Source organism: Lonchura striata, chromosome 4 (genome assembly GCF_050655825.1).
Source record: "Lonchura striata isolate lonStrDom1 chromosome 4, ASM5065582v1, whole genome shotgun sequence".
Classification (NCBI taxonomy): domain Eukaryota; kingdom Metazoa; phylum Chordata; class Aves; order Passeriformes; family Estrildidae; genus Lonchura; species Lonchura striata.
The window spans coordinates 43,709,471-43,721,594 of NC_140706.1; the positions used below are offsets into that span (position 1 = coordinate 43,709,471).

The 12,124-nt window shown below is 37.4% G+C and overlaps 1 protein-coding gene across 3 annotated transcripts in view; it reads right to left on the reverse strand.

Annotated features, from left to right (window-relative positions):
• FHIP1A (FHF complex subunit HOOK interacting protein 1A) overlaps window positions 1-12,124 on the reverse strand; it is an 89,143-nt gene that overhangs the window by 74,070 nt on the left and 2,949 nt on the right. The window contains exon 2 of one of the 3 annotated variants that reach the window (XM_085578878.1): window positions 816-932. The exons of the other annotated variants lie outside the window; for them this stretch is intronic. The gene's annotated coding sequence lies outside the window, so the exon portion shown is untranslated. The remainder of the gene's footprint in view (window positions 1-815; window positions 933-12,124) is intronic. 3 annotated transcript variants of the gene reach the window in all.

The window sequence follows — 12,124 nt, forward strand, 5'->3', positions numbered from 1 at the left end:
TCACTGCAGAGTAAGATAAAGTAAGATGATCCAATGACAAGCCAAAATCTAGGACCTCTGCCCCTCATTCAGCTTCTGTTGTAAAAGGTTTTCTAAAGTTTCTGCAGTCAATTTTTAAGCTCAGATAGAGAATACTAGTGTTTCCTCCTTCAACTCTTTTTGTATCCTACATTGTACCATTAGAACCAGGAGGAAAAAAGAAAACGTACATTCTTCTGATGACAAACATTTCAATTATTTCATATCCTGTAAGCCAAATAATGTGGATATATTCTGAAACAAACAAATAAAAAAAAAGAGGAGTCTTGCCAACTCAAGAATATCCTGGTGCACAGGCTGCTGGGCACTCATCAATGTGCCACAGGTAACCAACATCTGACTTACAGGGTATGTAGGTCACAATGTATTTATTGCTCTCCAGAAGTTACAGGTCACTAAAAGATAGCTAAAGCACCTTTGATAATTGGTGTATATTCATTTCACATGTAAACAATTCCTGTGATTGTCACTGGAATATTGCACAATAGTTACACTGTACAGGTGTGAACACAAACAGAAATAAAACACAAAACATTGACAGGATACTCCAGAGCCAATGGTGTCTAAATGCAGCTGAGTGCTACTGGAGACTCTATCAGGCATCTGAAATCAGACTCAAGTCTCAAGCTCACTTTCCATAGGATGGGTGTCCATACCACAAAAACTGATTGCAACACCCAGCACTCCAAACAGCAAGCTCATGGCTCAGCAAATAGCCTTCTGTTCTGAACTACCTATTACACACACACACACACACAGACACACATTTATCTTACCTGCAGTTAAAGCATGTCAACAGGTCAGCAAGGAAAAACTGGCTCTGGCAGCTCTTCCATTTGGTCAAGAATCTAGACTTAAAGTTTCTTCAGCTTTCAGCATCATTCAGCTTTCCACTACAGACAAGGAAAGGCCGAGAAAGTAGAAAAGTAAAAAATACCATTCTCTGTTAACAGAAATCTGGCACTGTAAAAACCGAGAAGGAAAAAACCTCCATCTTAAAGAGAACAAGATAATAAACTCTCAAATACACAGGAGTAGCTGTAACAGAGCATATTTCACGGCACAAGACACATCTACACAGGCAAGGTCAGAGCTTCCAGGCCTTTCACCAATACCTAGTGAAAAGCCCTTGAAAACACCAAGGGCATCATCAACTAAGAGCCCACATCACTGCAGAAGCAATCCATATTTGCCTTCCTTGCTGCCTTCTGTTCACTGCTGCAACCCAAAAACAATCATGCATAATATACTGAATAAGTCTGAAGCAATTAAGAAACTGTTCTGGCTAAGAAAGCAACCACTGGGGGGAAAAAAAAATAAAACACAGAAGCAGAAAAAAAGTGGTATAACACTGAATACTAAAGCTTGCTACACTGCCAAAAAACTGATTACAGAACTCACTTTTCAGACAAGAAATGCATCATAACAGCATCTTGTTAAACAAGCTAAACACATGCAAGGGAGAAGGAGAAACCTACACCTTTCTGTCAACACTGAAGTAATTCATATTAAATTTATATTTGACATGTAACAAGGCTGCACACATACAGAAAAATGCAAGTATGAAAAGCGTGTCTATTCATTTACACAGTGCTTAGCATTCAAAATTGATTTTACAGACATCCTGCTAACCTGCCTGACAGAAATTCTTCCAGACTACACAAATTAATTCAAAATAAGGAGACTGTCATTTTTCTGTGTCTTATAAGCAGGGAGGGAAAACTCTGAAAGTTTTCAGTACACTGAAAGGAATCCTGCAAAAATTTAGAAAGTATATACATCAAGGCAAAAATATTTTTTTATAAACATAATTTTTAACCAAGAACTCCTAGTTTAAAACAGGTTCTTAAACAGCTTTCCCATCAGGGGAGCACAAACAAAACAGCCAAAAAATAAGGTCTTATAGAAAGACACTGTTTTTTTCTGCAAAAGTAGCATGGTTTCAGTACATGCTAGACTAGATGACCCCTTGCCATTTCATGCTCCTGAATTTCAGGGATGATTATATCTGGTTCCTCCACACATGTAACCAGAAATTTCCTTAAGAGACTTTTAGTATCATTTTCCCGCTCAACTACAACAAAGAAGTAGTGCTAAAAATTAACCAGTTTCCAGGCTAACAGTAACAGGAAATGGTAACAGGGTCAAGCTCTCTATCCTCCTGATCATCTCTAAAATGTTTCCTGTAGTAAAATATAGCTCACAAAATTCTACCTCGCTAACCCTGCTATTTTTAATGTATTTTCTTATTACTCAAAATAATTGCAAGTAAGGGTCCTAAAGGAAGTAGATTTCTCCATAATTTGTAATTAATACTAACTTCTCTCCTGTCTGCTTCATACATTCATTGCATCTGGTCATAAAAATAAGGTTCTAAGTTTAATTTGTTAAATACACTCTCCCTACTTTTGTTTTGCTGTATTATTTATCTGGGTAGATTTGGAGTGGAGCCTATAATTATGTTCTTGATCAGACTGTGTTTTAGCTCAAACAATTATTTTTTCCCCTGGATAATCTTCTTTAATTTATAGTATAGCTTAAGAACTATTGTTATAATAAAATAGGTATAGTCTAAATGACATCCTCATGTTTGAAGTTTGCAAGTTGATCAGCCCGGTATTTTTATTTCCTTTTACTACACATGAAATAATCCATCAGAGGGAACAGAAAAGAGGAACAGGGGGAAGAAAATGAAAAGAGAAATTGTCCCAACCCAGAGTCCAAACTGAAGTCCTGAAGGTAACCAACAGCCTCTACAGAAATAATTCTTTCCAGCATATGTAGGAAAAGGAGCATGCAATAAGCATCTGTGGAGGGGCTTCAAGTGAACAGAATTAAGGGGGCACTGGAGGAAGGCAAAACCTGTCAGCATATTTGTTTTAAAGATTCCAGCACGCTTCCATCTAAATATTATCTTTTATCTAGAAGCACAAGCCTGAAATTGAAAATTGGTACAAGAGACTGAAACCGGAGCCAATGAAGAACAGACACAGGAGGGACAATTCCATTTCTGGCATGGCTAGTGCATACTTTCAAATATATGCTTAATAAAAAATTACACAGTGGTGCCATATTATCCAAACTTATTCAGTGCTTCAGCTTCAAAGTCCTGCAAGACGGACTCAATGAATTACTTTGTAGTTACTACTACTGAGGCAGTAAAGAAAATCACAAAGGTCTGTTCTTTTGTAGGCTACAAAAGTTGTTTTGTAGGCTACAAAAGATTTCTCTATGATATGCAGTTACTGTGCAGGTTTTAGAGAGAAGGCATTCAGAACATCAAACAATTCCCTGATCCAACATATGTAAAATATCTGAATCTGAAACCTTGGCTATGGAAGATGTCCAGAACCTAAGTGCCTTTAGCTTCCCAAATAATTTGGGAAAAAACCCCAATAAAAACCCACATAAAACCAAAACTACACAGACACCCCTTAGGTTAGAGTACAAAAGAAGATTAAATCTAGTATATGAAAGAACAAAAATCTGAATAATTTATCAAGTTCCAATTCTGAATCATCCTTTTTAATATTATTTTTTAAAGCTGTAATTAAATTAAAGAAGTATGGTGATGATAATTGAATGGAGAGCTTCCTGTAGTTGTGGCCCAGGAGAGTCATATTAATCACACAGTATCACCAGTTCAGTATTGCCAGATAGGAAATAATACATCCTTATCTCCAGGGAGCACTGACACTGGGATCTCTGCAGGCACTGACAAATCATTACTGCCAAGCACAGTCTTGCCTTATGTAACATTCTTGGAAGAGCAAATATTTGGCTTTTGCATTAAATACACAGTTTTTTAAAAGCAGGCCACCAGGTAAAAAATAATACACATCTGCATTCTGTATCCTGATTAGTAAGGAGGGGGAACAGAGGGAGAGAGATGAGATTAAAAAGGTTCTGCCTTCTCATTTCTGAAAACTGAGACAGGTGAGGAAAACAGGAAGAAGTGCTGGTAGAAGAAGTGCTCAAAAAATTTGAACCAGACACAAAAATGTTATATTTTATCAAATATTTTCTATCTCATATGCTTTATATGAATTTTATATATTTTCCGGATCACAGTATTCTTACAAATCATGATTCATAATTATGAATCAAAATATGTATCTCAGCTCACATTGCTTGGATAGCCTGAAATTCTGTCCTACAATGAGTATGGGGAGGCATGCATATTAAAAAGCTTTAGAACATAATCAACTCTTAGTAGCATCCTTCATGAATTACTATACTCTACTCTGTATACTGAGATGATCAAATCATAACAGACAACAGTTTTCAATGTTTCTTCAGACAGCAGAGCAGAGTGTCAAACTTTCTTTTAACAGGCAGGTTACCAGGACATTCTTAGAATGGCAAAACCCTTTTCAAGGATTTATACGTTCTCTCTTACACCCTCTTTTTTTTTTTTTTTTTTTTTAAACACAATTAATTTTGAGCTCAGGGTTATACTGCATTTTGTTTGAGAGGAAAGCTGTCCTTAGAGACTGTATTGGACCCCGTGCATCTTAACCTACACTACTACCCAAGCTGGATATTATGAAAGATGCATTGCTTTGTGGTTTGGGAAATTCAACTTGCTTTCCTTATCCTTCCCCTTCATGTTTCTTTCCTAAGAAAATAAATCCTAGAAAACATAGTCCACAGATATATGAATCAATACAAACACTCCCAGTACCAACAGATACCATTCAAAAGAGCAGATGGACTTTAAAATATTAAGAGGCAAGTACGTTTTGGTTTCATACATGCATGAATTAAGATAACAAACACATGATAAAGGTGATACCTCCTGGGAAATCTCCGTCTGTGAGTAACAAACCAGAAATCTTCTAAACTGCTAATTCCACATAAAAATGTGCCTATTTGCTTTTGATTTAAAGATCAGTTGACACTGCAGGACTTCCTCAAATCTTTGTTTTCCTTCTGCTATTCACAGTTTTGCCCAATAACATGCAGCTGAAATTATAACCTTTGTTTAATGTCACTGTTTTTATCCCTATAATATGGACAAGAAATATCATGCAGTGAAGATCCCCTTCTGTTTTGGATTGTTACTGGGCAAATAATTAAAGAAAAAATAATTAGTGTATTCAAATAAACACAGGCTACAAGGGCAGCACAATAGAAGGTTGTTAAGAACATACTGCAGATTATATGAAAGAGTTTTCCAAATTTTCAGTAGCACAAGCTGATTAAGTAAGTCTGTGTGGCAGCGAGCAAACTCACACAGGTCTGGAAGCAGTAAAACTCCAGTGGCTTGAATGCAACACCACACAAATATGACAAAATTGTTTTCAAAGCTAATCCAGGAATCTTCACACCACATTTCTTTGCACTCCCTGATCTAAGATTTGCTCCTGCAGAGCCAGTGTGCGTATAGCCATGCCCACAGTCATTTTTTCATGTTGTTATCTCTAACAGGGAGTCCTAGCTACTTTTCAACAGCCACTGCAAAGTTACAAGTCTCCCTCATCTACACCATGCAGGTAAAAAGGAAAAAAAAAAAAAACAACAGAGAAAGAGGCATAATGTTTTGATATCTTCTGGATCCTCCTTGTCAGTTGAAACATAAGAGTAGAGGTAACAAAGTGAATTCTCAGTACCGTGCTCTCCCTGGATTTTACACATCATGCTGCACCACAGTAACCATCTCCTTTTTGTATTCAAAGGATAAAAAAAAATCACCTCAAAGTCATCTAGTCCTTTCCACTGTGCCATAGTAACACACATCATGTTTCTGTCACAACTCACAGCTGCTTTCATTACCTGTTCTTAAAAATAATACACAACTTTTTCTGATAATATATTACAATGCAACAATGTCTTACCAAGCTAGGAAAGAAAACAGATCACTGTGAAAAACACGTTTATCTCATACACTTAGTGGAGAAATGAGAAAGTGAGGGTTTGTCTATCTTCTTCACTTCTCAGAAGCTAAAATAACAGCTCCCAGTTCATTCAGTCATTCCTCCAGACATCCAGGTATTCTTACTGCTTTCCTCCAGACTCCCTTTTAAATAATTTTTAAATTAATTCCATCTTCAAAACATGAAGATGTACATCAATATTGGCTGGAAAGATTAGTTCATTTAACTTGTAGAACATATTTCTATTTACACATATGTGGTGCAGACACAGGATCCCACCAAAAGAACTGGAAAGGTCCTTAAGGTTAACTGAAACAAGCCTCAGAGAGAAGCACTTGGTCCTTCTGGCCTTCTCCGATTGCTCCCATCAACCAGGAAACACAAATTACTTTGAAGAAGCCTTGCTGTGTTTGAAATAATGTGTTATAGGGGTTTGTAATACAAACTTCAGTCACAACCTAAGAACCAGCTTTATTTAAAAAAACCCAAAACCTTCTAAGAGCAGAATTCAATAATTTTGATTGAAGATATTCTCTAATTTTACAATTCTATAGCAATGTTGACTCCTGTTATTCTTGTTGTCTACAAAAATACATAAAATCCTTCATGTATATATCTAAAATAAACCTCTCACCCTTAAACAAGAACACTATCTCATTAGTCCATTTCTAGGGAAAACAATGTTTTTCAAGCAGTTCATCACTTGCCCACAGTCAATTCCTCCAAACATTCTTTAATAAGAATGAAATTTTGACAGTTTCTATCATAGAGTCAAGCTTCCAGAGACCTACTGCTCCTTTTGGAAAGGGAAGTTCAAGTAGTCTAATGGTTAATCTTAAAAATAAAATCATATTGGCTACTGCTTATTTCTTTGTAATCTTCTACTGCTTTGGGAGGGTTTAATTCCCAAGAAAAAATACTAGAACAAATAAACAACTGACTTTACAGTTGTTCTTTTCCACTTGCCCCTTGCCCCTGACACCTGTACAGACAGACACTACAATCCCTCTTCTCAGTGGCACAGTATTACACATACCCTCCATGAGTTAAGTAACTGCAGTAGCTCAAGGATTACATCAGCCACCCCTTGCTCTTTCAACAGTGTTTTTGTAAACACTTCAAACTTAAACTTCCCTAACTGCTCTAAAACTCACTCTTTCCTCACACCAGCTTAGTATTTTAGCACTTGCCTTGGACATCATGTTCCCCTCCAAGCCCCAGTATATTTTATTAGACCTGAGGTGAAGAAATAAACAAAAAATACCTCAGCCTGCTTGGCATTATTTGTCCATAGCTCCACTCGTCAAACAGGAGCAAACCTCCTCTTTCTAACTTTCTATTTCTATAATGATTTCTCATTATTCTTTTTGAGTTGGCCATTATGAATTTTTAATTATGTGTGTGTGTACGTTTTATTTATATGTGTGTGTGCTTTATTTTTACACTTGTCCTTGGCAATCCAGCTGGGAATACCTTCCCCTCCTTCCATTTGATGTTGAAGGGCTCACTACTACCCAAGCCAGCCTCTCACTACTCTTCATATTTTCCTCTGTGGAAAAATAGTTTAAATTTCTGCATTAGCATATCCACAGACTCCAATATTCCTGCTTCTGAATAAATAATATTTTAATCTCAGAATATTTAAATGTACTTTGAATTATAACTGATTAGACCACATTGTCTCCTGACACCAAGCTCAATGCCAAGTGCTCCTGAAATGTTGCTGTTGAGCTGATGCTTCTTTTAAATCTGAACTGTTGTTACTTTAAATTTTTGCAAAACAAATGCACACTAGTAAGAGAATATGCCTTGCTGTCAATACAACAAAATTTTATCCCCCTCACTTGCTGCTACTTTAAAATCAAACAGTCATGTTTCAGCTATTAAATGTAGGTTTCTAAAAACACTGCTAGCAAGAGATATAATTTGCAAATAAGCATGCATTATAAATGCAGTCTTTGCTAAACTGCCTTAGCTGTTCCTCTCTGAACATTTTATTTTTTTCTAACAATAAATGTTCTTGTGAGAAGAAAAAATTTCTCCAAGTTCAAGGATTCCACTGGCATCAAAGCAAAACAAACCTAGCCCTAACTAGCTGAAGGAAATTTTTCAAAATATTCTCAATACTACTGTGTGTTCTGCTTTATCAACACCAGCAAGTCAGGAACCCATAAGCACTGGGCTGTTGCTGGCAAACATCACCTCTGTAAAAATCATGCCAGCAAAATATGCTGAAAGCAGATGCAACCACTGACAGCCATAGAAATCTCTGTGTTACCTGGAAGCAAGTTCAAGGAAATATCTTTTAGTGCTGTTCACACTACTGGAACCAAATTATTAAAAACAGAATCATTGCAAAGGCAAATCGGTTTCTGTCCTCCATCCTTTTCCTCCACTCAAAATGTACTCTCACTTCACAGGCTTCTCATCTTATGAATATGTTTCAAGAAGCTGATAAAGAACTTTCTAATTGTTTACCTGAAACCACTCTAAGCAGGCAAGCATAATTAATCTTAATGCAAGTCAGCAATTCAGAAAGGAAATTATCCTGTTACACCTATTGCTGACTATGTGTTGTATGTTCTCTGCTTCCGTGTACTGAATGGCAAAATAGCCAATTAAAAGGAAAAAAAAAAAAAGAAAAAACAAATTCATAATCCATACCAAAAGCATTCCAAGAACATTGGGTGATCTGAGAACAACATCAGAGCCAAAAATAAAAAGGAGCAACACACACTTTTCTGAAGATCTTTATGGTTTGCAGCAAAATATTTGCCTGCTTAGCACCTGTTGTCACTACCTTGGTTGGGCACACAAGGCAGAGAAACCAGCACAATTCTAACTCCACTCACAGAGGAAGGAAGCCCTCACTTCCAAAACAAATCCACATCATGCTGTGGTTGGAGGCATGCACTTCTTGCAAAGTCCAGCACTGAAAATCAGTGAGTTCCTCAAAAGGGGAGATAAACTTTTGATCTCCATAGGTTCTCTTACAGGAATACAGAATTTGTAACACTGAACTAAAACACATTTATGGCATGAGTGAAGTGTAAAAATGCCATAAATGTGCAAAGAGGAAACAGCACAGCTCTGTTTACTAAGAGCCACGGGTCCAGTGCAGCAACTCACTGATGTTTCACTTCAACTTGTAATTATGAAAGGCACACCTCCCCACTCAGGCTTCCTTCTTCCCTTATATGTTCAAGGTATACATGCTTACAGAAGCACTACTCAGTGTAATGCCAGTACAGTGATGAAGCAGAAAACCAGGTTATCTCTCCCTCTCAGTTTTGCTGCATTAGGGCAGGAGCCTGCCACAGCAAAATGAGTTAACAAAATTCAGTAACAATCCATGCTACTTCCAGGACTTGGCTGCACAACAGCAACCTTTTAACCACAGCTCTCTGACTAGTGTGTAAAAAACCTAAACATCTGAAAATAATTCAGTTATTACAATTATATTAACTGTTAATTGTTAATAAAACTAACTCAAAAGTATAATATTCTCTTCTCTCCTGCTCAGGGGTATCTGAGGTTTTACAAAAGATTTTGTGAATTCAAGTGGGATTGAGGGATTGATTCTTCAGCAGTTTAACTCTTCAACTGTTAGCCAACAGCTAAATTTAAGTTACAATACAAAGGCTTACTGGAATATAAAGACTGTCAATACTTTTAAAAGTTTTAATTTGTTTCATACACTCTAGGAAATCCTTCCAATTGTGAGCTTGTTCAAGGGCATAATTTGATCAGTTCTGCAGGCAAATTCCACTTGTGTTGTTAGAATAGTACTTCTATAGAAAAACTTCCACAGAAAGAAATCCTACCCTTCACCAATGTACAATGCAGACAACTTGCAAAAATGAGCTAGAATTAGAAGGATAATGGGCACAACTGTCTTTCAGTAATAGTTACTGACACAAACAATCTAGCACGTTTTTATTACTACACAGCTTTCCTTTCTTAAAAAAAAAAAAAAAGACAAGTTCTTCTAAGGCATGCAAATGTTTAAATAAACAAAACTGTGCCTGTCACATGCTTGGACATTACAGTAGAGGTACAAGGAGAGAAAAGATCTGACTGTGCTTCTAAAGCTAAATGGCAAAAACTACATTATAAGAATTTGCCTCACTCTTTTAGCACTAATCTATGTATGTTTTCACACAAAATGTAGATAATACCATGGTCATTATGTTTAGATCAGAATTAACTGTCATGGTCTAACATTACTGCATGCATAGGAAATTCAGTATTGCATCAAAATTTGATCTTTTTTAAGGAAAGGAAAAAGATAAAGAAGTCATTGATTTCTCAGTATCTCACAACCGATGGCAAACCACCACAGTTTGAAACAGTATAAATTTCAGGGCAAATTTTCCAACTCCTAGGAAAAGGTGCTACATTTGGTTCAGAGATAATCTGAGTCAAAGTCCCAACTACATGCTGGGCCTCCTGCATGCAGATAGCTGTGCTTGTGTCATGTTTCCAAACTTTCCTCTGCTAATTAAATGTAATCTCACGTGGTATCATAGGTAACACATTCTTAGATTATGTCTTCACATGCCTTGAGCCCATATCACCACTCTCACAAGCTCTTATTTTACCTGCTCTGTTTCAATTCCACATGGAATTGCCTCAACTGGACATGCCCTTCAGGATCACCTTAGACAAGAATTTTTTGGCCACATGGTTTAACATGCAAAGCATTCTTACCATACCATCACTGAGTCCTTGACTGAGAGATACCTACCTGTAGTAATCGGAAGTCTTATGATCAATGCCTACAACAGAAAGTAAGGGAACATGGATTCCAAAAGCTCCTCAGTGTTCATAATGCTAACTTCATCTGGTGAATGCTTCCTTACCATCACAGCACTTCCACAGATAAAGCTGACTCCTTAAAATGTAGTGGTGTGTGTACACATGTATTACAATGGAGTGATATTAAGCCAGAAGCACTTATTGTACACATTCACAAGTGAATTCAAAACTGTTATTTTAATTCACTAGAATCACGGAATTATTAAGGCTGGAAAAGACCTCCAAGATCAGCAAGTCCAACCTGTGACTGAAAACCACCATACCAACTAAACCATAGCACCAAGTGCCAAATCCAGTAATTTCCTAAACACTCCCAGGGATGGTGACTCCACCCCTTTCCTGGGCAGCCCATGCCAATGCTTAATCACCTCTTCAGTAAAGAAATTATTCCTAACGCCCAGCCTGAATATCCCTTGGCACAGCTTGAGGCCATTTCCTCTGCTGTTGGTTGCCTGGAAGAAGAGACCAACACCCACCAGGTTACAAGGACCTCTCAGGCAATTGTAGAAAGTGGTAAGTTCTCCCTTGAGCCTCTTTTTCTCCAGGCTACACACCCCCAGATCCCTCAGCCACCCCTAACAGGACTCAGTCTCAAAACTCTTCACCAGCTTCACTGTCCTTCTCTGGACATGCTCCAGAACCTCAATGTCCTTCTTGTGAGGGGCTCAGAACTGGACCCAAGACTTGAGGTGCAACCTCAGCAAGGTCTATTTGACCTGCTATCAATGGCACAATGAAGTCCTAACTCTACTTTCCAAATAAATTAATAAGATCAGGAAAAGGCATTGTTTCTTGTAAGCTGTTTGCATAAGGTTTTAAAGATACAGACACTCTTACAGAGCAGCCATACCAGCATCTTACAAGTCTTTATTCGGCCACTATACTGTATTGCCAAAAGGACTGAAAAAAAATCAGAACTTCTAGTTCACTCATACCCCAACTTTTGACTAGTGCAGACCTTTGTGGTCTCTTCTGGAAGCACCCCAAGGTTGTTTGTCTTTACTCAATACTATTAGAACATTAGAAGTGCAATCATAACATACCAAAAGTATAGGCATCTGCTGTTGTGTACTGCATTACCTGAAACACACCCAAAAGCACTATGCTAAGAGCCTTCCTTGATGCCCTCTTTCCTGGTGCTTATTCTGATGCAGATACAGACCACGACCTTTTTGTTGGGGTGGCAGCTATTTAGTATAAAATTGACCTATCCCATTAGGCTGAGAAGAGACCATAAGTAACAATGCCAAGCCAAAATGTCTAAGTAGAAGAGTCTGATAGTTTGTCTGCAAACCAAAATACAGTTATAAAATTATTACCAAAAAAGTATTACTAGAACAAGAGGTCAAAAAGGCCTTGTTCTCAGCAGCACATAACAAACACCACAACAT